Below are 26,607 nucleotides of genomic sequence, written 5' to 3' on the forward strand. Positions count from 1 at the left end.
GGGGGGTTCTATAGTGGTATGTGGCTGGGGGGGGGTTCTATAGTGGTATGTGGCTAGGGGGGTTCTATAGTGGTATGTGGCTGGAGGGGTTCCATAGTGGTATGTGGCTAGGGGGGGTTCTATAGTGGTGTGTGGCTAGGGGGGGTTCCATAGTGGTATGTGGCTAGGCGGGGTTCTATAGTGGTATGTGGCTGGGGGGGTTCTATAGTGGTATGTGGCTGGGGGGGGTTTATCATGGTATGTGGCTAGGGGGGGTTCTATAGTGGTATGTGGCTGGAGGGGTTCCAAAGTGGTATGTGGCTAGGGGGGTTCTATAGTGGTGTGTGGCTGGGGGGGTTCTATAGTGGTATGTGGCTAAGGGGGGGTTCTAAAGTGGTATGTGGCTAGGGGGGTTCTATAGTGGTATGTGGCTGGGGGGAGCGTTCTGTAGTGGTATGTGGCTAGGGGGGTTCTATAATGGTATGTGGCTAGAGGGGGTTCTATAGTGGTGTGTGGCTAGGGGGGGGTTCTATATTGGTATGTGGCTGGGGGGGTTCTGTAGTGGTATGTGGCTGGGGGGGTTCCATAGTGGTATGTGGCTAGGGGGGGTTCTATAGTCTTATGTGGCTGGGGGGGTTCTATAGTGGTATGTGGCTGGGGGGGTTCTATAGTGGTATGTGGCTAAGGGGTGGTTCTATAGTGGTATGTGGCTAGGGGGGGTTCTATAGTGGTATGTGGCTAGGGGGGTTCTATAGTGGTATGTGGCTGGGGGGGTTCTGTAGTGGTATGTGGCTAAGGGGGGGTTCTATAGTGGTATGTGGCTAGGGGGGTTCTATAGTGGTATGTGGCTAAGGGGGGGTTCTAAAGTGGTATGTGGCTAGGGGGGTTCTATAGTGGTATGTGGCTGGGGGGGTTCAATAGTGGTATGTGGCTAGGGTGGGTTCTATAGTGGTATGTGGCTGGAGGGGTTCCAAAGTGGTATGTGGCTAGGGGGGGTTCTGTAGTGGTGTGTGGCTGGGGGGGTTCTTTAGTGGTATGTGGCTAAGGGGGGGTTCTAAAGTGGTATGTGGCTAGGGGGGTTCTATAGTGGTATGTGGCTGGGGGGGTTCTGTAGTGGTATGTGGCTAGGGGGGTTCTATAGTTGTATGTGGCTAGGGGTGGTTCTATAGTGGTATGTGGCTAGGGGGGGTTCCATAGTGGTATGTGGCTGGAGGGGTTCCATAGTGGTATGTGGCTAGGGGGGGTTCTATAGTGGTGTGTGGCTAGGGGGGGTTCCATAGTGGTATGTGGCTAGGCGGGGTTCTATAGTGGTATGTGGCTAAGGGGTGGTTCTATAGTGGTATGTGGCTAGGGGGGTTCTATAGTGGTATGTGGCTAGGGGGGTTCTATAGTGGTATGTGGCTAGGGGGGTTCTATAGTGGTATGTGGCTATGGGTGTTCTATAGTGGTATGTGGCTGCGGGGGTTCTGTAGTGGTATGTGGCTGGGGGGGTTCTGTAGTGGTATGTGGCTAAGGGGGGGTTCTATAGTGGTATGTGGCTAGGGGGGTTCTATAGTGGTATGTGGCTGGGGGGGAGGGTTCTGTAGTGGTATGTGGCTGGGGGGGTTCTATAGTGGTATGTGGCTAGGGGGGGTTCTATAGTGGAATGTGGCTGGAGGGGTTCCAAAGTGGTATGTGGCTAGGGGGGTTCTATAGTGGTATGTGGCTGGGGGGGGTTCTATAGTGGTATGTGGCTAGGGGGGTTCTATAGTGGTATGTGGCTGGAGGGGTTCCATAGTGGTATGTGGCTAGGGGGGGTTCTATAGTGGTGTGTGGCTAGGGGGGGTTCTATAGTGGTATGTGGCTGGGGGGAGCGTTCTGTAGTGGTATGTGGCTAGGGGGGTTCTATAATGGTATGTGGCTAGAGGGGGTTCTATAGTGGTGTGTGGCTAGGGGGGGGTTCTATATTGGTATGTGGCTGGGGGGGTTCTGTAGTGGTATGTGGCTGGGGGGGTTCCATAGTGGTATGTGGCTAGGGGGGGTTCTATAGTCTTATGTGGCTGGGGGGGTTCTATAGTGGTATGTGGCTGGGGGGGTTCTATAGTGGTATGTGGCTAAGGGGTGGTTCTATAGTGGTATGTGGCTAGGGGGGGTTCTATAGTGGTATGTGGCTAGGGGGGTTCTATAGTGGTATGTGGCTGGGGGGGTTCTGTAGTGGTATGTGGCTAAGGGGGGGTTCTATAGTGGTATGTGGCTAGGGGGGTTCTATAGTGGTATGTGGCTAAGGGGGGGTTCTAAAGTGGTATGTGGCTAGGGGGGTTCTATAGTGGTATGTGGCTGGGGGGGTTCAATAGTGGTATGTGGCTAGGGTGGGTTCTATAGTGGTATGTGGCTGGAGGGGTTCCAAAGTGGTATGTGGCTAGGGGGGGTTCTATAGTGGTGTGTGGCTGGGGGGGTTCTTTAGTGGTATGTGGCTAAGGGGGGGTTCTAAAGTGGTATGTGGCTAGGGGGGTTCTATAGTGGTATGTGGCTGGGGGGGTTCTGTAGTCGTATGTGGCTAGGGGGGTTCTATAGTTGTATGTGGCTAGGGGTGGTTCTATAGTGGTATGTGGCTAGGGGGGGTTCCATAGTGGTATGTGGCTGGAGGGGTTCCATAGTGGTATGTGGCTAGGGGGGGTTCTATAGTGGTGTGTGGCTAGGGGGGGTTCCATAGTGGTATGTGGCTAGGCGGGGTTCTATAGTGGTATGTGGCTAAGGGGTGGTTCTATAGTGGTATGTGGCTAGGGGGGTTCTATAGTGGTATGTGGCTAGGGGGGTTCTATAGTGGTATGTGGCTAGGGGGGTTCTATAGTGGTATGTGGCTATGGGTGTTCTATAGTGGTATGTGGCTGCGGGGGTTCTGTAGTGGTATGTGGCTGGGGGGGTTCTGTAGTGGTATGTGGCTAAGGGGGGGTTCTATAGTGGTATGTGGCTAGGGGGGTTCTATAGTGGTATGTGGCTGGGGGGGAGGGTTCTGTAGTGGTATGTGGCTGGGGGGGTTCTATAGTGGTATGTGGCTGGGGGGGTTCTATAGTGGAATGTGGCTGGAGGGGTTCCAAAGTGGTATGTGGCTAGGGGGGTTCTATAGTGGTATGTGGCTGGGGGGGGGGGTTCTATAGTGGTATGTGGCTAGGGGGGTTCTATAGTGGTATGTGGCTGGAGGGGTTCCATAGATGTATGTGGCTAGGGGGGGTTCTATAGTGGTGTGTGGCTAGGGGGGGTTCCATAGTGGTATGTGGCTAGGCGGGGTTCTATAGTGGTATGTGGCTGGGGGGGTTCTATAGTGGTATGTGGCTGGGGGGGGTTTATCATGGTATGTGGCTAGGGGGGGTTCTATAGTGGTATGTGGCTGGAGGGGTTCCAAAGTGGTATGTGGCTAGGGGGGTTCTATAGTGGTGTGTGGCTGGGGGGGTTCTATAGTGGTATGTGGCTAAGGGGGGGTTCTAAAGTGGTATGTGGCTAGGGGGGTTCTATAGTGGTATGTGGCTGGGGGGAGCGTTCTGTAGTGGTATGTGGCTAGGGGGGTTCTATAGTGGTATGTGGCTAGAGGGGGTTCTATAGTGGTGTGTGGCTAGGGGGGGGTTCTATATTGGTATGTGGCTGGGGGGGTTCTGTAGTGGTATGTGGCTGGGGGGGTTCCATAGTGGTATGTGGCTAGGGGGGGTTCTATAGTCTTATGTGGCTGGGGGGGTTCTATAGTGGTATGTGGCTGGGGGGGTTCTATAGTGGTATGTGGCTAAGGGGTGGTTCTATAGTGGTATGTGGCTAGGGGGGGTTCTATAGTGGTATGTGGCTAGGGGGGTTCTATAGTGGTATGTGGCTGGGGGGGTTCTATAGTGGTATGTGGCTGGGGGGGTTCTGTAGTGGTATGTGGCTAAGGGGGGGTTATATAGTGGTATGTGGCTAGGGGGGTTCTATAGTGGTATGTGGCTAAGGGGGGGTTCTAAAGTGGTATGTGGCTAGGGGGGTTCTATAGTGGTATGTGGCTGGGGGGGTTCAATAGTGGTATGTGGCTAGGGTGGGTTCTATAGTGGTATGTGGCTGGAGGGGTTCCAAAGTGGTATGTGGCTAGGGGGGGTTCTATAGTGGTGTGTGGCTGGGGGGGTTCTTTAGTGGTATGTGGCTAAGGGGGGGTTCTAAAGTGGTATGTGGCTAGGGGGGTTCTATAGTGGTATGTGGCTGGGGGGGTTCTGTAGTGGTATGTGGCTAGGGGGGTTCTATAGTTGTATGTGGCTAGGGGTGGTTCTATAGTGGTATGTGGCTAGGGGGGGTTCCATAGTGGTATGTGGCTAGGGGGGGTTCCATAGTGGTATGTGGCTGGGGGGGGTTCTATAGTGGTATGTGGCTGGGGGGATTCTATTGTGGTATGTGGCTAGGGGGGGTTCAATAGTGGTGTGTGGCTAGGGGGGGTTCCATAGTGGTATGTGGCTGGGGGGGTTCTATAGTGGTATGTGGCTGGGGGGGTTCTATAGTGGTATGTGGCTAGGGGGGGTTCTATAGTGGTATGTGGCTGGAGGGGTTCCAAAGTAGTATGTGGCTAGGGGGGTTCTATAGTGGTATGTGGCTGGGGGGGTTCTATAGTGGTATGTGGCTAGGGGGGTTCTATAGTGGTATGTGGCTGGAGGGGTTCCATAGTGGTATGTGGCTAGGGGGGGTTCTATAGTGGTGTGTGGCTAGGGGGGTTTCCATAGTGGTATGTGGCTAGGCGGGGTTCTATAGTGGTATGTGGCTATGGGGTGGTTCTATAGTGGTATGTGGCTAGGGGGGTTCTATAGTGGTATGTGGCTAGGGGGGTTCTATAGTGGTATGTGGCTAGGGGGGTTCTATAGTGGTATGTGGCTATGGGTGTTCTATAGTGGTATGTGGCTGCGGGGGTTCTGTAGTGGTATGTGGCTGGGGGGGTTCTGTAGTGGTATGTGGCTAAGGGGGGGTTCTATAGTGGTATGTGGCTAGGGGGGTTCTATAGTGGTATGTGGCTGGGGGGGAGGGTTCTGTAGTGGTATGTGGCTGGGGGGGTTCTATAGTGGTATGTGGCTAGGGGGGGTTCTATAGTGGTATGTGGCTGGAGGGGTTCCAAAGTGGTATGTGGCTAGGGGGGTTCTATAGTGGTATGTGGCTGGGGGGGGGTTATATAGTGGTATGTGGCTAGGGGGGTTCTATAGTGGTATGTGGCTGGAGGGGTTCCATAGTGGTATGTGGCTAGGGGGGGTTCTATAGTGGTATGTGGCTGGGGGGGGGGGTGTTCTATTGTGGTATGTGGCTAGGGGGGGTTCAATAGTGGTGTGTGGCTAGGGGGGGTTCTATAATGGTATGTGGCTGGGGGGGTTCTATAGTGGTATGTGGCTGGAGGGGTTCCAAAGTGGTATGTGGCTAGGGGGGGTTCTATAGTGGTGTGTGGCTGGGGGGGTTCTTTAGTGGTATGTGGCTAAGGGGGGGTTCTAAAGTGGTATGTGGCTAGGGGGGTTCTATAGTGGTATGTGGCTGGGGGGGTTCTATAGTGGTATGTGGCTAGGGGGGGTTCTATAGTGGTATGTGGCTGGAGGGGTTCCAAAGTGGTATGTGGCTAGGGGGGTTCTATAGTGGTATGTGGCTGGGGGGGGGTTCTATAGTGGTATGTGGCAAAGGGGGGTTCTATAGTGGTATGTGGCTGGAGGGGTTCCATAGTGGTATGTGGCTAGGGGGGGTTCTATAGTGGTGTGTGGCTAGGGGGGGTTCCATAGTGGTATGTGGCTAGGCGGGGTTCTATAGTGGTATGTGGCTGGGGGGGTTCTATAGTGGTATGTGGCTAGGGGGGTTCTATAGTGGTATGTGGCTGGGGGGGTTCTATAGTGGTATGTGGCTAGGGGGGGTTCTATAGTGGTATGTGGCTGGAGGGGTTCCAAAGTGGTATGTGGCTAGGGGGGTTCTATAGTGGTGTGTGGCTGGGGGGGGTTCTATAGTGGTATGTGGCTAAGGGGGGTTCTAAAGTGGTATGTGGCTAGGGGGGTTCTATAGTGGTATGTGGCTGGGGGAGCGTTCTGTAGTGGTATGTGGCTAGGGGGGTTCTATAGTGGTATGTGGCTAGAGGGGTTCTATAGTGGTATGTGGCTGGGGGAGCGTTCTGTAGTGGTATGTGGCTAGGGGGGTTCTATAGTGGTATGTGGCTAGAGGGGCTTCTATAGTGGTGTGTGGCTAGGGGGGGTTATATATTGGTATGTGGCTGGGGGGGTTCTGTAGTGGTATGTGGCTGGGGGGGTTCCATAGTGGTATGTGGCTAGGGGGGGTTCTATAGTCTTATGTGGCTGGGGGGGTTCTATAGTGGTATGTGGCTGGGGGGGTTCTATAGTGGTATGTGGCTAAGGGGTGGTTCTATAGTGGTATGTGGCTAGGGGGGGTTCTATAGTGGTATGTGGCTGCGGGGGTTCTTTAGTGGTATGTGGCTGGGGGGGTTCTGTAGTGGTATGTGGCTAAGGGGGGGTTCTATAGTGGTATGTGGCTAGGGGGGTTCTATAGTGGTATGTGGCTGGGGGGGAGGGTTCTGTAGTGGTATGTGGCTGGGGGGGTTCTATAGTGGTATGTGGCTAGGGGGGGTTCTATAGTGGTATGTGGCTGGAGGGGTTCCAAAGTGGTATGTGGCTAGGGGGGTTCTATAGTGGTATGTGGCTGGGGGGGGGTTATATAGTGGTATGTGGCTAGGGGGGTTCTATAGTGGTATGTGGCTGGGGGGGTTCTGTAGTGGTATGTGGCTAGGGGGGTTCTATAGTTGTATGTGGCTAGGGGTGGTTCTATAGTGGTATGTGGCTAGGGGTGGTTCCATAGTGGTATGTGGCTAGGGGGGGTTCCATAGTGGTATGTGGCTGGGGGGGGTTCTATAGTGGTATGTGGCTGGGGGGATTCTATTGTGGTATGTGGCTAGGGGGGGTTCAATAGTGGTGTGTGGCTAGGGGGGGTTCCATAGTGGTATGTGGCTGGGGGGGTTCTATAGTGGTATGTGGCTGGGGGGGTTCTATAGTGGTATGTGGCTAGGGGGGGTTCTATAGTGGTATGTGGCTGGAGGGGTTCCAAAGTGGTATGTGGCTAGGGGGGTTCTATAGTGGTATGTGGCTGGGGGGGTTCTATAGTGGTATGTGGCTAGGGGGGGTTCTATAGTGGTATGTGGCTGGAGGGGTTCCATAGTGGTATGTGGCTAGGGGGGGTTCTATAGTGGTGTGTGGCTAGGGGTGTTTCCATAGTGGTATGTGGCTAGGCGGGGTTCTATAGTGGTATGTGGCTATGGGGTGGTTCTATAGTGGTATGTGGCTAGGGGGGTTCTATAGTGGTATGTGGCTAGGGGGGTTCTATAGTGGTATGTGGCTAGGGGGGTTCTATAGTGGTATGTGGCTATGGGTGTTCTATAGTGGTATGTGGCTGCGGGGGTTCTGTAGTGGTATGTGGCTGGGGGGGTTCTGTAGTGGTATGTGGCTAAGGGGGGTTCTATAGTGGTATGTGGCTAGGGGGGTTCTATAGTGGTATGTGGCTGGGGGGGAGGGTTCTGTAGTGGTATGTGGCTGGGGGGGTTCTATAGTGGTATGTGGCTAGGGGGGGTTCTATAGTGGTATGTGGCTGGAGGGGTTCCAAAGTGGTATGTGGCTAGGGGGGTTCTATAGTGGTATGTGGCTGGGGGGGGTTATATAGTGGTATGTGGCTAGGGGGGTTCTATAGTGGTATGTGGCTGGAGGGGTTCCATAGTGGTATGTGGCTAGGGGGGGTTCTATAGTGGTGTGTGGCTAGGGGGGGTTCTATAGTGGTATGTGGCTGGGGGGGTTCTATAGTGGTATGTGGCTGGAGGGGTTCCAAAGTGGTATGTGGCTAGGGGGGGTTCTATAGTGGTGTGTGGCTGGGGGGGTTCTTTAGTGGTATGTGGCTAAGGGGGGGTTCTAAAGTGGTATGTGGCTAGGGGGGTTCTATAGTGGTATGTGGCTGGGGGGGTTCTGTAGTGGTATGTGGCTAGGGGGGTTCTATAGTTGAATGTGGCTAGGGGTGGTTCTATAGTGGTGTGTGGCTGGGGGGGTTCTATAGTGGTATGTGGCTAGGGGGGGTTCCATAGTGGTATGTGGCTGGGGGGGTTCTATAGTGGTATGTGGCTGGGGGGATTCTATTGTGGTATGTGGCTAGGGGGGGTTCAATAGTGGTGTGTGGCTAGGGGGGGTTCCATAGTGGTATGTGGCTGGGGGGGTTCTATAGTGGTATGTGGCTGGGGGGGTTCTATAGTGGTATGTGGCTAGGGGGGGTTCTATAGTGGTATGTGGCTGGAGGGGTTCCAAAGTGGTATGTGGCTAGGGGGGTTCTATAGTGGTATGTGGCTGGGGGGGTTCTATAGTGGTATGTGGCTAGGGGGGGTTCTATAGTGGTATGTGGCTGGAGGGGTTCCATAGTGGTATGTGGCTAGGGGGGGTTCTATAGTGGTGTGTGGCTAGGGGGGGTTCCATAGTGGTATGTGGCTAGGCGGGGTTCTATAGTGGTATGTGGCTAAGGGGTGGTTCTATAGTGGTATGTGGCTAGGGGGGTTCTATAGTGGTATGTGGCTAGGGGGGTTCTATAGTGGTATGTGGCTAGGGGGGTTCTATAGTGGTATGTGGCTATGGGTGTTCTATAGTGGTATGTGGCTGCGGGGGTTCTGTAGTGGTATGTGGCTGGGGGGGTTCTGTAGTGGTATGTGGCTAAGGGGGGGTTCTATAGTGGTATGTGGCTAGGGGGGTTCTATAGTGGTATGTGGCTGGGGGGGAGGGTTCTGTAGTGGTATGTGGCTGGGGGGGTTCTATAGTGGTATGTGGCTAGGGGGTGTTCTATAGTGGTATGTGGCTGGAGGGGTTCCAAAGTGGTATGTGGCTAGGGGGGTTCTATAGTGGTATGTGGCTGGGGGGGGTTCTATAGTGGTATGTGGCTAGGGGGGTTCTATAGTGGTATGTGGCTGGAGGGGTTCCATAGTGGTATGTGGCTAGGGGGGGTTCTATAGTGGTGTGTGGCTAGGGGGGGTTCCATAGTGGTATGTGGCTAGGCGGGGTTCTATAGTGGTATGTGGCTGGGGGGGTTCTATAGTGGTATGTGGCTAGGGGGGTTCTATAGTGGTATGTGGCTGGGGGGGTTTTATCGTGGTATGTGGCTAGGGGGGGTTCTATAGTGGTATGTGGCTGGAGGGGTTCCAAAGTGGTATGTGGCTAGGGGGGTTCTATAGTGGTGTGTGGCTGGGGGGGTTCTATAGTGGTATGTGGCTAAGGGGGGGTTCTAAAGTGGTATGTGGCTAGGGGGGTTCTATAGTGGTATGTGGCTGGGGGAGCGTTCTGTAGTGGTATGTGGCTAGGGGGGTTCTATAGTGGTATGTGGCTAGAGGGGGTTCTATAGTGGTGTGTGGCTAGGGGGGGTTCTATATTGGTATGTGGCTGGGGGGGTTCTGTAGTGGTATGTGGCTGGGGGGGTTCCATAGTGGTATGTGGCTAGGGGGGGTTCTATAGTCTTATGTGGCTGGGGGGGTTCTATAGTGGTATGTGGCTGGGGGGGTTCTATAGTGGTATGTGGCTAAGGGGTGGTTCTATAGTGGTATGTGGCTAGGGGGGGTTCTATAGTGGTATGTGGCTGCGGGGGTTCTGTAGTGGTATGTGGCTGGGGGGGTTCTGTAGTGGTATGTGGCTAAGGGGGGGTTATATAGTGGTATGTGGCTAGGGGGGTTCTATAGTGGTATGTGGCTGGGGGGGAGGGTTCTGTAGTGGTATGTGGCTGGGGGGGTTCTATAGTGGTATGTGGCTAGGGGGGGTTCTATAGTGGTATGTGGCTGGAGGGGTTCTATAGTGGTATGTGGCTGGAGGGGTTCCATAGTGGTATGTGGCTAGGGGGGGTTCTATAGTGGTATGTGGCTGGGGGGGGGGTTCTATTGTGGTATGTGGCTAGGGGGGGTTCAATAGTGGTGTGTGGCTAGGGGGGGTTCTATAGTGGTATGTGGCTGGGGGGGTTCTATAGTGGTATGTGGCTGGAGGGGTTCCAAAGTGGTATGTGGCTAGGGGGGGTTCTATAGTGGTGTGTGGCTGGGGGGGTTCTTTAGTGGTATGTGGCTAAGGGGGGGTTCTAAAGTGGTATGTGGCTAGGGGGGTTCTATAGTGGTATGTGGCTGGGGGGGTTCTGTAGTGGTATGTGGCTAGGGGGGTTCTATAGTTGAATGTGGCTAGGGGTGGTTCTATAGTGGTGTGTGGCTGGGGGGGTTCTATAGTGGTATGTGGCTAGGGGGGGTTCCATAGTGGTATGTGGCTAGGGGGGTTCTATAGTGGTATGTGGCTGGGGGGGAGGGTTCTGTAGTGGTATGTGGCTGGGGGGGTTCTATAGTGGTATGTGGCTAGGGGGGGTTCTATAGTGGTATGTGGCTGGAGGGGTTCTATAGTGGTATGTGGCTGGAGGGGTTCCATAGTGGTATGTGGCTAGGGGGGGTTCTATAGTGGTATGTGGCTGGGGGGGGGGGTTCTATTGTGGTATATGGCTAGGGGGGGTTCAATAGTGGTGTGTGGCTAGGGGGGGTTCTATAGTGGTATGTGGCTGGGGGGGTTCTATAGTGGTATGTGGCTGGAGGGGTTCCAAAGTGGTATGTGGCTAGGGGGGGTTCTATAGTGGTGTGTGGCTGGGGGGGTTCTTTAGTGGTATGTGGCTAAGGGGGGGTTCTAAAGTGGTATGTGGCTAGGGGGGTTCTATAGTGGTATGTGGCTGGGGGGGTTCTGTAGTTGTATGTGGCTAGGGGGGTTCTATAGTTGAATGTGGCTAGGGGTGGTTCTATAGTGGTGTGTGGCTGGGGGGGTTCTATAGTGGTATGTGGCTAGGGGGGGTTCCATAGTGGTATGTGGCTGGGGGGGGTTCTATAGTGGTATGTGGCTGGGGGGATTCTATTGTGGTATGTGGCTGGGGGGGTTCTATAGTGGTATGTGGCTGGGGGGGTTCTATAGTGGTATGTGGCTAGGGGGGGTTCTATAGTGGTATGTGGCTGGAGGGGTTCCAAAGTGGTATGTGGCTAGGGGGGTTCTATAGTGGTATGTGGCTGGGGGGGTTCTATAGTGGTATGTGGCTAGGGGGGGTTCTATAGTGGTATGTGGCTGGAGGGGTTCCATAGTGGTATGTGGCTAGGGGGGGTTCTATAGTGGTGTGTGGCTAAGGGGGGTTCCATAGTGGTATGTGGCTAGGCGGGGTTCTATAGTGGTATGTGGCTAAGGGGTGGTTCTATAGTGGTATGTGGCTAGGGGGGTTCTATAGTGGTATGTGGCTAGAGGGGTTCTATAGTGGTATGTGGCTAGGGGGGTTCTATAGTGGTATGTGGCTATGGGTGTTCTATAGTGGTATGTGGCTGCGGGGGTTCTGTTTTGGTATGTGGCTGGGGGGGTTCTGTAGTGGTATGTGGCTAAGGGGGGGTTCTATAGTGGTATGTGGCTAGGGGGGTTCTATTGTGGTATGTGGCTGGGGGGGAGGGTTCTGTAGTGGTATGTGGCTGGGGGGGTTCTATAGTGGTATGTGGCTAGGGGGGTTCTATAGCGGTGTGTGGCTAGGGGGGGTTCCATAGTGGTATGTGGCTAGGCGGGGTTCTATAGTGGTATGTGGCTGGGGGGGTTCTATAGTGGTATGTGGCTAGGGGAGTTCTATAGTGGTATGTGGCTGGGGCGGTTTTATCGTGGTATGTGGCTGGAGGGGTTCCAAAGTGGTATGTGGCTAGGGGGGTTCTATAGTGGTGTGTGGCTGGGGGGTTCTATAGTGGTATGTGGCTAAGGGGGGGTTCTAAAGTGGTATGTGGCTAGGGGGGGTTCTATAGTGGTATGTGGCTGGAGGGGTTCCAAAGTGGTATGTGGCTAGGGGGGTTCTATAGTGGTATGTGGCTAGGGGGGTTCTATAGTGGTTTGTGGCTGGGGGGGTTCTATAATGGTATGTGGCTAAGGGGGGGTTCTAAAGTGGTATGTGGCTAGGGGGGTTCTATAGTGGTATGTGGCTGGGGGGAGCGTTCTGTAGTGGTATGTGGCTAGGGGGGTTCTATAGTGGTATGTGGCTAGAGGGGGTTCTATAGTGGTGTGTGGCTATTGGGGGTTCTATATTGGTATGTGGCTGGGGGGGTTCTGTAGTGGTATGTGGCTGGGGGGGTTCCATAGTGGTATGTGGCTAGGGGGGGTTCTATAGTCTTATGTGGCTGGGGGGGTTCTATAGCGGTATGTGGCTGGGGGGGTTCTATAGTGGTATGTGGCTAAGGGGTGGTTCTATAGTGGTATGTGGCTAGGGGGGGTTCTATAGTGGTATGTGGCTAGGGGGGTTCTATAGTGGTATGTGGCTGGGGGGGTTCTGTAGTGGTATGTGGCTGGGGGGGTTCTGTAGTGGTATGTGGCTAGGGGGGTTCTATAGTTGTATGTGGCTAGGGGTGGTTCTATAGTGGTATGTGGCTAGGGGGGGTTCCATAGTGGTATGTGGCTGGGGGGGGGTTCTATAGTGGTATGTGGCTGGGGGGGTTCTATTGTGGTATGTGGCTAGGGGGGGTTCAATAGTGGTGTGTGTGGCTAGGGGGGGTTCTATAGTGGTATGTGGCTGGGGGGGTTCTATAGTGGTATGTGGCTGGAGGGGTTCCAAAGTGGTATGTGGCTAGGGAGGGTTCTATAGTGGTGTGTGGCTGGGGGGGGTTATTTAGTGGTATGTGGCTAAGGGGGGGTTCTAAAGTGGTATGTGGCTAGGGGGGTTCTATAGTGGTATGTGGCTGGGGGGGTTCTGTAGTGGTATGTGGCTAGGGGGGTTCTATAGTTGAATGTGGCTAGGGGTGGTTCTATAGTGGTGTGTGGCTGGGGGGGTTCTATAGTGGTATGTGGCTAGGGGGGGTTCCATAGTGGTATGTGGCTGGGGGGGGTTCTATAGTGGTATGTGGCTGGGGGGGTTCTATAGTGGTATGTGGCTAGGGGGGTTCTATAGTGGTATGTGGCTATGGGTGTTCTATGGTGGTATGTGGCTGCGGGGGTTCTGTAGTGGTATGTGGCTGGGGGGGTTCTGTAGTGGTATGTGGGGTTCTATAGTGGTATGTGGCTAAGGGGGGGTTCTATAGTGGTATGGGGGTTCTATAGTGGTATGTGGCTGGGGGGGAGGGTTCTGTAGTGGTATGTGGCTGGGGGGGTTCTATAGTGGTATGTGGCTAGGGGGGGTTCTATAGTGGTATGTGGCTGGAGGGGTTCCAAAGTGGTATGTGGCTAGGGGGGTTCTATAGTGGTATGTGGCTGGGGGGGGGGGTTCTATAGTGGTATGTGGCTAGGGGGGTTCTATAGTGGTATGTGGCTGGAGGGGTTCCATAGTGGTATGTGGCTAGGGGGGGTTCTATAGTGGTGTGTGTGGCTAGGGGGGGTTCCATAGTGGTATGTGGCTAGGCGGGGTTCTATAGTGGTATGTGGCTGGGGGGGTTCTATAGTGGTATGTGGCTAGGGGGGTTCTATAGTGGTATGTGGCTGGGGGGGTTTTATCGTGGTATGTGGCTAGGGGGGGTTCTATAGTGGTATGTGGCTGGAGGGGTTCCAAAGTGGTATGTGGCTAGGGGGGTTCTATAGTGGTATGTGGCTAGGGGGGTTCTATAGTGGTGTGTGGCTGGGGGGGTTCTATAATGGTATGTGGCTAAGGGGGGGTTCTAAAGTGGTATGTGGCTAGGGGGGTTCTATAGTGGTATGTGGCTGGGGGGAGCGTTCTGTAGTGGTATGTGGCTAGGGGGGTTCTATAGTGGTATGTGGCTAGAGGGGGTTCTATAGTGGTGTGTGGCTAGGGGGGGTTCTATATTGGTATGTGGCTGGGGGGGTTCTGTAGTGGTATGTGGCTGGGGGGGTTCCATAGTGGTATGTGGCTAGGGGGGGTTCTATAGTCTTATGTGGCTAGAGGGGGTTCTATAGTGGTATGTGGCTAGGGAGGGTTCTATAGTGGTGTGTGGCTGGGGGGGGTTATTTAGTGGTATGTGGCTAAGGGGGGGTTCTAAAGTGGTATGTGGCTAGGGGGGTTCTATAGTGGTATGTGGCTGGGGGGGTTCTGTAGTGGTATGTGGCTAGGGGGGTTCTATAGTTGAATGTGGCTAGGGGTGGTTCTATATTGGTGTGTGGCTGGGGGGGTTCTATAGTGGTATGTGGCTAGGGGGGGTTCCATAGTGGTATGTGGCTGGGGGGGGTTCTATAGTGGTATGTGGCTGGGGGGGTTCTATAGTGGTATGTGGCTAGGGGGGTTCTATAGTGGTATGTGGCTATGGGTGTTCTATGGTGGTATGTGGCTGCGGGGGTTCTGTAGTGGTATGTGGCTGGGGGGGTTCTGTAGTGGTATGTGGGGTTCTATAGTGGTATGTGGCTAAGGGGGGGTTCTATAGTGGTATGGGGGTTCTATAGTGGTATGTGGCTGGGGGGGAGGGTTCTGTAGTGGTATGTGGCTGGGGGGGTTCTATAGTGGTATGTGGCTAGGGGGGGTTCTATAGTGGTATGTGGCTGGAGGGGTTCCAAAGTGGTATGTGGCTAGGGGGGTTCTATAGTGGTATGTGGCTGGGGGGGGGTTCTATAGTGGTATGTGGCTAGGGGGGTTCTATAGTGGTATGTGGCTGGAGGGGTTCCATAGTGGTATGTGGCTAGGGGGGGTTCTATAGTGGTGTGTGTGGCTAGGGGGGGTTCCATAGTGGTATGTGGCTAGGCGGGGTTCTATAGTGGTATGTGGCTGGGGGGGTTCTATAGTGGTATGTGGCTAGGGGGGTTCTATAGTGGTATGTGGCTGGGGGGGTTTTATCGTGGTATGTGGCTAGGGGGGGTTCTATAGTGGTATGTGGCTGGAGGGGTTCCAAAGTGGTATGTGGCTAGGGGGGTTCTATAGTGGTATGTGGCTAGGGGGGTTCTATAGTGGTGTGTGGCTGGGGGGGTTCTATAATGGTATGTGGCTAAGGGGGGGTTCTAAAGTGGTATGTGGCTAGGGGGGTTCTATAGTGGTATGTGGCTGGGGGGAGCGTTCTGTAGTGGTATGTGGCTAGGGGGGTTCTATAGTGGTATGTGGCTAGAGGGGGTTCTATAGTGGTGTTTGGCTAGGGGGGGTTCTATATTGGTATGTGGCTGGGGGGGTTCTGTAGTGGTATGTGGCTGGGGGGGTTCCATAGTGGTATGTGGCTAGGGGGGGTTCTATAGTCTTATGTGGCTGGGGGGGTTCTATAGTGGTATGTGGCTGGGGGGGTTCTATAGTGGTATGTGGCTAAGGGGTGGTTCTATAGTGGTATGTGGCTAGGGGGGGTTCTATAGTGGTATGTGGCTAGGGGGGTTCTATAGTGGTATGTGGCTGGGGGGGTTCTGTAGTGGTATGTGGCTGGGGGGGTTCTGTAGTGGTATGTGGCTAAGGGGGGGTTCTATAGTGGTATGTGGCTAGGGGGTTCTATAGTGGTATGTGGCTAAGGGGGGGTTCTAAAGTGGTATGTGGCTAGGGGGGTTCTATAGTGGTATGTGGCTGGGGGGGTTCAATAGTGGTATGTGGCTAGGGTGGGTTCTATAGTGGTATGTGGCTGGAGGGGTTCCAAAGTGGTATGTGGCTAGGGGGGGTTCTATAGTGGTGTGTGGCTGGGGGGGTTCTTTAGTGGTATGTGGCTAAGGGGGGGTTCTAAAGTGGTATGTGGCTAGGGGGGTTCTATAGTGGTATGTGGCTGGGCGGGTACTGTAGTGGTATGTGGCTAGGGGGGTTCTATAGTTGTATGTGGCTAGGGGTGGTTCTATAGTGGTATGTGGCTAGGGGGGGTTCCATAGTGGTATGTGGCTGGGGGGGGGTTCTATAGTGGTATGTGGCTGGGGGGGTTCTATTGTGGTATGTGGCTAGGGGGGGTTCAATAGTGGTGTGTGTGGCTAGGGGGGGTTCTATATTGGTATGTGGCTGGGGGGGTTCTATAGTGGTATGTGGCTGGAGGGGTTCCAAAGTGGTATGTGGCTAGGGGGGGTTCTATAGTGGTGTGTGGCTGGGGGGGGTTATTTAGTGGTATGTGGCTAAGGGGGGGTTCTAAAGTGGTATGTGGCTAGGGGGGTTCTATAGTGGTATGTGGCTGGGGGGGTTCTGTAGTGGTATGTGGCTAGGGGGGTTCTATAGTTGAATGTGGCTAGGGGTGGTTCTATAGTGGTGTGTGGCTGGGGGGGTTCTATAGTGGTATGTGGCTAGGGGGGGTTCCATAGTGGTATGTGGCTGGGGGGGGTTCTATAGTGGTATGTGGCTGGGGGGGTTCTATAGTGGTATGTGGCTAGGGGGGTTCTATAGTGGTATGTGGCTATGGGTGTTCTATAGTGGTATGTGGCTGCGGGTGTTCTGTAGTGGTATGTGGCTGGGGGGGTTCTGTAGTGGTATGTGGCTAAGGGGGGGTTCTATAGTGGTATGTGGCTAGGGGGGTTCTATAGTGGTATGTGGCTGGGGGGGAGGGTTCTGTAGTGGTATGTGGCTGGGGGGGTTCTATAGTGGTATGTGGCTAGGGGGGGTTCTATAGTGGTATGTGGCTGGAGGGGTTCCAAAGTGGTATGTGGCTAGGGGGGTTCTATAGTGGTATGTGGCTGGGGGGGGTTTCTATAGTGGTATGTGGCTAGGGGGGTTCTATAGTGGTATGTGGCTGGAGGGGTTCCATAGTGGTATGTGGCTAGGGGGGGTTCTATAGTGGTGTGTGGCTAGGGGGGGTTCCATAGTGGTATGTGGCTAGGCGGGGTTCTATAGTGGTATGTGGCTGGGGGGGTTCTATAGTGGTATGTGGCTAGGGGGGTTCTATAGTGGTATGTGGCTGGGGGGGGGTTCTATAGTGGTATTTGGCTATGGGTGTTCTATAGTGGTATGTGGCTGCGGGGGTTCTGTAGTGGTATGTGGCTGGGGGGGTTCTGTAGTGGTATGTGGCTAAGGGGGGGTTCTATAGTGGTATGTGGCTAGGGGGGTTCTATAGTGGTATGTGGCTGGGGGGGAGGGTTCTATAGTGGTATGTGGCTAGGGGGGGTTCTATAGTGGTATGTGGCTGGAGGGGTTCCAAAGTGGTATGTGGCTAGGGGGGTTCTATAGTGGTATTTGGCTGGGGGGGGGGGTTCTATAGTGGTATGTGGCTAGGGGGGTTCTATAGTGGTATGTGGCTGGAGGGGTTCCATAGTGGTATGTGGCTAGGGGGGGTTCTATAGTGGTGTGTGGCTAGGGGGGGTTCCATAGTGGTATGTGGCTAGGCGGGGTTCTATAGTGGTATGTGGCTGGGGGGGTTCTATAGTGGTATGTGGCTAGGGGGGTTCTATAGTGGTATGTGGCTGGGGGGGTTTTATCGTGGTATGTGGCTAGGGGGGGTTCTATAGTGGTATGTGGCTGGAGGGGTTCCAAAGTGGTATGTGGCTAGGGGGGTTCTATAGTGGTATGTGGCTAGGGGGGTTCTATAGTGGTGTGTGGCTGGGGGGGTTCTATAATGGTATGTGGCTAAGGGGGGGTTCTAAAGTGGTATGTGGCTAGGGGGGTTCTATAGTGGTATGTGGCTGGGGGGAGCGTTCTGTAGTGTTATGTGGCTAGGGGGGTTCTATAGTGGTATGTGGCTAGAGGGGGTTCTATAGTGGTGTGTGGCTAGGGGGGGTTCTATATTGGTATGTGGCTGGGGGGGTTCTGTAGTGGTATGTGGCTGGGGGGGTTCCATAGTGGTATGTGGCTAGGGGGGGTTCTATAGTCTTATGTGGCTGGGGGGGTTCTATAGTGGTATGTGGCTGGGGGGGTTCTATAGTGGCATGTGGCTAAGGGGTGGTTCTATAGTGGTATGTGGCTAGGGGGGGTTCTATAGTGGTATGTGGCTAGGGGGGTTCTATAGTGGTATGTGGCTGGGGGGGTTCTGTAGTGGTATGTGGCTGGGGGGGTTCTGTAGTGGTATGTGGCTAAGGTGGGGTTCTATAGTGGTATGTGGCTAGGGGGGTTCTATAGTGGTATGTGGCTAAGGGGGGGTTCTAAAGTGGTATGTGGCTAGGGGGGTTCTATAGTGGTATGTGGCTGGGGGGGTTCAATAGTGGTATGTGGCTAGGGTGGGTTCTATAGTGGTATGTGGCTGGAGGGGTTCCAAAGTGGTATGTGGCTAGGGGGGGTTCTATAGTGGTGTGTGGCTGGGGGGGTTCTTTAGTGGTATGTGGCTAAGGGGGGGTTCTAAAGTGGTATGTGGCTAGGGGGGTTCTATAGTGGTATGTGGCTGGGGGGTACTGTAGTGGTATGTGGCTAGGGGGGTTCTATAGTTGTATGTGGCTAGGGGTGGTTCTATAGTGGTATGTGGCTAGGGGGGGTTCCATAGTGGTATGTGGCTGGGGGGGGGGTTCTATAGTGGTATGTGGCTGGGGGGGGTTCTATTGTGGTATGTGGCTAGGGGGGTTCAATAGTGGTGTGTGTGGCTAGGGGGGGTTCTATAGTGGTATGTGGCTGGGGGGGTTCTATAGTGGTATGTGGCTGGAGGGGTTCCAAAGTGGTATGTGGCTAGGGGGGGTTCTATAGTGGTGTGTGGCTGGGGGGGTTATTTAGTGGTATGTGGCTAAGGGGGGGTTCTAAAGTGGTATGTGGCTAGGGGGGTTCTATAGTGGTATGTGGCTGGGGGGGTTCTGTAGTGGTATGTGGCTAGGGGGGTTCTATAGTTGAATGTGGCTAGGGGTGGTTCTATAGTGGTGTGTGGCTGGGGGGGTTCTATAGTGGTATGTGGCTAGGGGGGGTTCCATAGTGGTATGTGGCTGGGGGGGGTTCTATAGTGGTATGTGGCTGGGGGGGTTCTATAGTGGTATGTGGCTAGGGGGGTTCTATAGTGGTATGTGGCTATGGGTGTTCTATAGTGGTATGTGGCTGCGGGGGTTCTGTAGTGGTATGTGGCTGGGGGGGTTCTGTAGTGGTATGTGGCTAAGGGGGGGTTCTATAGTGGTATGTGGCTAGGGGGGTTCTATAGTGGTATGTGGCTGGGGGGGAGGGTTCTGTAGTGGTATGTGGCTGGGGGGGTTCTATAGTGGTATGTGGCTAGGGGGGGTTCTATAGTGGTATGTGGCTGGAGGGGTTCCAAAGTGGTATGTGGCTAGGGGGGTTCTATAGTGGTATGTGGCTGGGGGGGGGTTCTATAGTGGTATGTGGCTAGGGGGGTTCTATAGTGGTATGTGGCTGGAGGGGTTCCATAGTGGTATGTGGCTAGGGGGGGTTCTATAGTGGTGTGTGGCTAGGGGGGGTTCCATAGTGGTATGTGGCTAGGCGGGGTTCTATAGTGGTATGTGGCTGGGGGGGATCTATAGTGGTATGTGGCTAGGGGGGTTCTATAGTGGTATGTGGCTGGGGGGGTTTTATCGTGGTATGTGGCTAGGGGGGGTTCTATAGTGGTATGTGGCTGGAGGGGTTCCAAAGTGGTATGTGGCTAGGGGGGTTCTATAGTGGTGTGTGGCTGGGGGGGTTCTATAGTGGTATGTGGCTAAGGGGGGGTTCTAAAGTGGTATGTGGCTAGGGGGGTTCTATAGTGGTATGTGGCTGGGGGGGGTTCTATTGTGGTATGTGGCTAGGGGGGTTCAATAGTGGTGTGTGTGGCTAGGGGGGGTTCTATAGTGGTATGTGGCTGGGGGGGTTCTATAGTGGTATGTGGCTGGAGGGGTTCCAAAGTGGTATGTGGCTAGGGGGGGTTCTATAGTGGTGTGTGGCTGGGGGGGTTATTTAGTGGTATGTGGCTAAGGGGGGGTTCTAAAGTGGTATGTGGCTAGGGGGGTTCTATAGTGGTATGTGGCTGGGGGGGTTCTGTAGTGGTATGTGGCTAGGGGGGTTCTATAGTTGAATGTGGCTAGGGGTGGTTCTATAGTGGTGTGTGGCTGGGGGGGTTCTATAGTGGTATGTGGCTAGGGGGGGTTCCATAGTGGTATGTGGCTGGGGGGGGTTCTATAGTGGTATGTGGCTGGGGGGGAGGGTTCTGTAGTGGTATGTGGCTGGGGGGGTTCTATAGTGGTATGTGGCTAGGGGGGGTTCTATAGTGGTATGTGGCTGGAGGGGTTCCAAAGTGGTATGTGGCTAGGGGGGTTCTATAGTGGTATGTGGCTGGGGGGGGGTTCTATAGTGGTATGTGGCTAGGGGGGTTCTATAGTGGTATGTGGCTGGAGGGGTTCCATAGTGGTATGTGGCTAGGGGGGGTTCTATAGTGGTGTGTGGCTAGGGGGGGTTCCATAGTGGTATGTGGCTAGGCGGGGTTCTATAGTGGTATGTGGCTGGGGGGGATCTATAGTGGTATGTGGCTAGGGGGGTTCTATAGTGGTATGTGGCTGGGGGGGTTTTATCGTGGTATGTGGCTAGGGGGGGTTCTATAGTGGTATGTGGCTGGAGGGGTTCCAAAGTGGTATGTGGCTAGGGGGGTTCTATAGTGGTGTGTGGCTGGGGGGGTTCTATAGTGGTATGTGGCTAAGGGGGGGTTCTAAAGTGGTATGTGGCTAGGGGGGTTCTATAGTGGTATGTGGCTGGGGGAGCGTTCTGTAGTGGTATGTGGCTAGGGGGGTTCTATAGTGGTATGTGGCTAGAGGGGGTTCTATAGTGGTGAGTGGCTAGGGGGGGTTCTATATTGGTATGTGGCTGGGGGGGTTCTGTAGTGGTATGTGGCTGGGGGGGTTCCATAGTGGTATGTGGCTAGGGGGGGTTCTATAGTCTTATGTGGCTGGGGGGGTTCTATAGTGGTATGTGGCTGGGGGGGTTCTATAGTGGTATGTGGCTAAGGGGTGGTTCTATAGTGGTATGTGGCTAGGGGGGGTTCTATAGTGGTATGTGGCTAGGGGGGTTCTATAGTGGTATGTGGCTGGGGGGGTTCTGTAGTGGTATGTGGCTGGGGGGGTTCTATAGTGGTATGTGGCTGGGGGGGTTCTGTAGTGGTATGTGGCTAGGGGGGGTTCTATAGTTGTATGTGGCTAGTTGTGGTTCTATAGTGGTGTGTGGCTGGGGGGGTTCTATAGTGGTATGTGGCTAGGGGGGGTTCCATAGTGGTATGTGGCTGGGGGGGGGGTTCTATAGTGGTATGTGGCTGGGGGGGGGTTCTATTGTGGTATGTGGCTAGGGGGGGTTCAATAGTGGTGTGTGGCTAGGGGGGGTTCTATAGTGGTGTGTGGCTAGGGCTGGTTATATTGTGGTATGTGGCTGGGGGGGTTCTATAGCGGTATGTGGCTGGGGGGGTTCTATAGTGGTATGTGGCTAGGGGGGTTCTATAGTGGTATGTGGCTGGAGGGGTTCCATAGTGGTATGTGGCTAGGGGGGGTTCTATAGCGGTGTGTGGCTAGGGGGGGTTCCATAGTGGTATGTGGCTAGGCGGGGTTCTATAGTGGTATGTGGCTGGGGGGGTTCTATAGTGGTATGTGGCTAGGGGGGTTCTATAGTGGTATGTGGCTGGGGCGGTTTTATCGTGGTATGTGGCTGGAGGGGTTCCAAAGTGGTATGTGGCTAGGGGGGTTCTATAGTGGTGTGTGGCTGGGGGGTTCTATAGTGGTATGTGGCTAAGGGGGGGTTCTAAAGTGGTATGTGGCTAGGGGGGGTTCTATAGTGGTATGTGGCTGGAGGGGTTCCAAAGTGGTATGTGGCTAGGGGGGTTCTATAGTGGTGTGTGGCTGGGGGGGTTCTATAGTGGTATGTGGCTAAGGGGGGGTTCTATAGCGGTGTGTGGCTAGGGGGGGTTCCATAGTGGTATGTGGCTAGGCGGGGTTCTATAGTGGTATGTGGCTGGGGGGGTTCTATAGTGGTATGTGGCTAGGGGGGTTCTATAGTGGTATGTGGCTGGGGCGGTTTTATCGTGGTATGTGGCTGGAGGGGTTCCAAAGTGGTATGTGGCTAGGGGGGTTCTATAGTGGTGTGTGGCTGGGGGGTTCTATAGTGGTATGTGGCTAAGGGGGGGTTCTAAAGTGGTATGTGGCTAGGGGGGGTTCTATAGTGGTATGTGGCTGGAGGGGTTCCAAAGTGGTATGTGGCTAGGGGGGTTCTATAGTGGTGTGTGGCTGGGGGGGTTCTATAGTGGTATGTGGCTAAGGGGGGGTTCTAAAGTGGTATGTGGCTAGGGGGGTTCTATAGTGGTATGTGGCTGGGGGGAGCGTTCTGTAGTGGTATGTGGCTAGGGGGGTTCTATAGTGGTATGTGGCTAGAGGGGGTTCTATAGTGGTGTGTGGCTAGGGGGGGTTCTATATTGGTATGTGGCTGGGGGGGTTCTGTAGTGGTATGAGGCTGGGGGGGTTCCATAGTGGTATGTGGCTAGGGGGGGTTCTATAGTCTTATGTGGCTGGGGGGGTTCTATAGTGGTATGTGGCTGGGGGGGTTCTATAGTGGTATGTGGCTAAGGGGTGGTTCTATAGTGGTATGTGGCTAGGGGGGGTTCTATAGTGGTATGTGGCTAGGGGGGTTCTATAGTGGTATGTGGCTGGGGGGGTTCTGTAGTGGTATGTGGCTGGGGGGGTTCTGTAGTGGTATGTGGCTAAGGGGGGGTTCTATAGTGGTATGTGGCTAGGGGGGTTCTATAGTGGTATGTGGCTAAGGGGGGGTTCTAAAGTGGTATGTGGCTAGGGGGGTTCTATAGTGGTATGTGGCTGGGGGGGTTCAATAGTGGTATGTGGCTAGGGTGGGTTCTATAGTGGTATGTGGCTGGAGGGGTTCCAAAGTGGTATGTGGCTAGGGGGGGTTCTATAGTGGTGTGTGGCTGGGGGGATTCTTTAGTGGTATGTGGCTAAGGGGGGGTTCTAAAGTGGTATGTGGCTAGGGGGGTTCTATAGTGGTATGTGGCTGGGGGGGTTCTGTAGTGGTATGTGGCTAGTGGGGTTCTATAGTTGTATGTGGCTAGGGGTGGTTCTATAGTGGTATGTGGCTAGGGGGGGTTCCATAGTGGTATGTGGCTGGGGGGGGTTATATAGTGGTATGTGGGGGGGGGTTCTATAGTGGTGTGTGGCTGGGGGGGTTATTTAGTGGTATGTGGCTAAGGGGGGGTTCTAAAGTGGTATGTGGCTAGGGGGGTTCTATAGTGGTATGTGGCTGGGGGGGTTCTGTAGTGGTATGTGGCTAGGGGGGTTCTATTGTTGAATGTGGCTAGGGGTGGTTCTATAGTGGTGTGTGGCTGGGGGGGTTCTATATTGGTATGTGGCTGGGGGGGTTCTGTAGTGGTATGAGGCTGGGGGGGTTCCATAGTGGTATGTGGCTAGGGGGGGTTCTATAGTCTTATGTGGCTGGGGGGGTTCTATAGTGGTATGTGGCTGGGGGGGTTCTATAGTGGTATGTGGCTAAGGGGTGGTTCTATAGTGGTATGTGGCTAGGGGGGGTTCTATAGTGGTATGTGGCTAGGGGGGTTCTATAGTGGTATGTGGCTGGGGGGGTTCTGTAGTGGTATGTGGCTGGGGGGGTTCTGTAGTGGTATGTGGCTAAGGGGGGGTTCTATAGTGGTATGTGGCTAGGGGGGTTCTATAGTGGTATGTGGCTAAGGGGGGGTTCTAAAGTGGTATGTGGCTAGGGGGGTTCTATAGTGGTATGTGGCTGGGGGGGTTCAATAGTGGTATGTGGCTAGGGTGGGTTCTATAGTGGTATGTGGCTGGAGGGGTTCCAAAGTGGTATGTGGCTAGGGGGGGTTCTATAGTGGTGTGTGGCTGGGGGGATTCTTTAGTGGTATGTGGCTAAGGGGGGGTTCTAAAGTGGTATGTGGCTAGGGGGGTTCTATAGTGGTATGTGGCTGGGGGGGTTCTGTAGTGGTATGTGGCTAGTGGGGTTCTATAGTTGTATGTGGCTAGGGGTGGTTCTATAGTGGTATGTGGCTAGGGGGGGTTCCATAGTGGTATGTGGCTGGGGGGGGTTATATAGTGGTATGTGGGGGGGGGTTCTATAGTGGTGTGTGGCTGGGGGGGTTATTTAGTGGTATGTGGCTAAGGGGGGGTTCTAAAGTGGTATGTGGCTAGGGGGGTTCTATAGTGGTATGTGGCTGGGGGGGTTCTGTAGTGGTATGTGGCTAGGGGGGTTCTATTGTTGAATGTGGCTAGGGGTGGTTCTATAGTGGTGTGTGGCTGGGGGGGTTCTATAGTGGTATGTGGCTAGGGGGGGTTCCATAGTGGTATGTGGCTGGGGGGGGTTCTATAGTGGTATGTGGCTGGGGGGATTCTATTGTGGTATGTGGCTAGCGGGGGTTCAATAGTGGTGTGTGGCTAGGGGGGGTTCCATAGTGGTATGTGGCTGGGGGGGTTCTATAGTGGTATGTGGCTGGTGGGGTTCTATAGTGGTATGTGGCTAGGGGGGGTTCTATAGTGGTATGTGGCTGGAGGGGTTCCAAAGTGGTATGTGGCTAGGGGGGTTCTATAGTGGTATGTGGCTGGGGGGGTTCTATAGTGGTATGTGGCTAGGGGGGGTTCCATAGTGGTATGTGGCTAGGGGGGGTTCTATAGTGGTGTGTGGCTAGGGGGGGTTCCATAGTGGTATGTGGCTAGGCGGGGTTCTATAGTGGTATGTGGCTAAGGGGTGGTTCTATAGTGGTATGTGGCTAGGGGGGTTCTATAGTGGTATGTGGCTAGGGGGGTTCTATAGTGGTATGTGGCAAGGGGGGTTCTATAGTGGTATGTGGCTATGGGTGTTCTATAGTGGTATGTGGCTGCGGGGGTTCTGTAGTGGTATGTGGCTGGGGGGGTTCTGTAGTGGTATGTGGCTAAGGGGGGGTTCTATAGTGGTATGTGGCTAGGGGGGTTCTATAGTGGTATGTGGCTGGGGGGGAGGGTTCTGTAGTGGTATGTGGCTGGGGGGGTTCTATAGTGGTATGTGGCTAGGGGGGGTTCTATAGTGGTATGTGGCTGGAGGGGTTCCAAAGTGGTATGTGGCTAGGGGGGTTCTATAGTGGTATGTGGCTGGGGGGGGTTCTATAGTGGTATGTGGCTAGGGGGGTTCTATAGTGGTATGTGGCTGGAGGGGTTCCATAGTGGTATGTGGCTAGGGGGGGTTCTATAGTGGTGTGTGGCTGGGGGGTTTTTATCGTGGTATGTGGCTAGGGGGGTTCTATAGTGGTATGTGGCTGGAGGGGTTCCAAAGTGGTATGTGGCTAGGGGGGTTCTATAGTGGTGTGTGGCTGGGGGGGTTCTATAGTGGTATGTGGCTAAGGGGGGGTTTTAAAGTGGTATGTGGCTAGGGGGGTTCTATAGTGGTATGTGGCTGGGGGGAGCGTTCTGTAGTGGTATGTGGCTAGGGGGGTTCTATAGTGGTATGTGGCTAGAGGGGGTTCTATAGTGGTGTGTGGCTAGGGGGGGTTCTATATTGGTATGTGGCTGGGAGGGTTCTGTAGTGGTATGTGGCTGGGGGGGTTCCATAGTGGTATGTGGCTAGGGGGGGTTCTATAGTCTTATGTGGCTGGGGGGGTTCTATAGTGGTATGTGGCTGGGGGGGTTCTATAGTGGTATGTGGCTAAGGGGTGGTTCTATAGTGGTATGTGGCTAGGGGGGGTTCTATTGTGGTATGTGGCTAGGGGGGTTCTATAGTGGTATGTGGCTGGGGGGGTTCTGTAGTGGTATGTGGCTGGGGGGGTTCTGTAGTGGTATGTGGCTAAGGGGGGGTTCTATAGTGGTATGTGGCTAGGGGGGTTCTATAGTGATATGTGGCTAAGGGGGGGTTCTAAAGTGGTATGTGGCTAGGGGGGTTCTATAGTGGTATGTGGTTGGGGGGGTTCAATAGTGGTATGTGGCTAGGGTGGGTTCTATAGTGGTATGTGGCTGGAGGGGTTCCAAAGTGGTATGTGGCTAGGGGGGTTCTATAGTGGTATGTGGCTGGGGGGGGGTTCTATAGTGGTATGTGGCTAGGGGGGTTCTATAGTGGTATGTGGCTGGAGGGGTTCAATAGTGGTGTGTGGCTAGGGGGGGTTCCATAGTGGTATGTGGCTGGGGGGGTTCTATAGTGGTATGTGGCTGGGGGGGTTCTATAGTGGTATGTGGCTGGGGGGATTCTATTGTGGTATGTGGCTAGGGGGGGTTCAATAGTGGTGTGTGGCTAGGGGGGGTTCCATAGTGGTATGTGGCTGGGGGGGTTCTATAGTGGTATGTGGCTGGGGGGGTTCTATAGTGGTATGTGGCTAAGGGGGGGTTCTAAAGTGGTATGTGGCTAGGGGGGTTCTATAGTGGTATGTGGCTGGGGGAGCGTTCTGTAGTGGTATGTGGCTAGGGGGGTTCTATAGTGGTATGTGGCTAGAGGGGGTTCTATAGTGGTGAGTGGCTAGGGGGGGTTCTATATTGGTATGTGGCTGGGGGGGTTCTGTAGTGGTATGTGGCTGGGGGGGTTCCATAGTGGTATGTGGCTAGGGGGGGTTCTATAGTCTTATGTGGCTGGGGGGGTTCTATAGTGGTATGTGGCTGGGGGGGTTCTATAGTGGTATGTGGCTAAGGGGTGGTTCTATAGTGGTATGTGGCTAGGGGGGGTTCTATAGTGGTATGTGGCTAGGGGGGTTCTATAGTGGTATGTGGCTGGGGGGGTTCTGTAGTGGTATGTGGCTGGGGGGGTTCTATAGTGGTATGTGGCTGGGGGGGTTCTGTAGTGGTATGTGGCTAGGGGGGGTTCTATAGTTGTATGTGGCTAGTTGTGGTTCTATAGTGGTGTGTGGCTGGGGGGGTTCTATAGTGGTATGTGGCTAGGGGGGGTTCCATAGTGGTATGTGGCTGGGGG

Source organism: Salmo salar, chromosome 11 (assembly GCF_965601325.2).
Source record: "Salmo salar chromosome 11, fSalSal1, whole genome shotgun sequence".
NCBI classification, from domain to species: domain Eukaryota; kingdom Metazoa; phylum Chordata; class Actinopteri; order Salmoniformes; family Salmonidae; genus Salmo; species Salmo salar.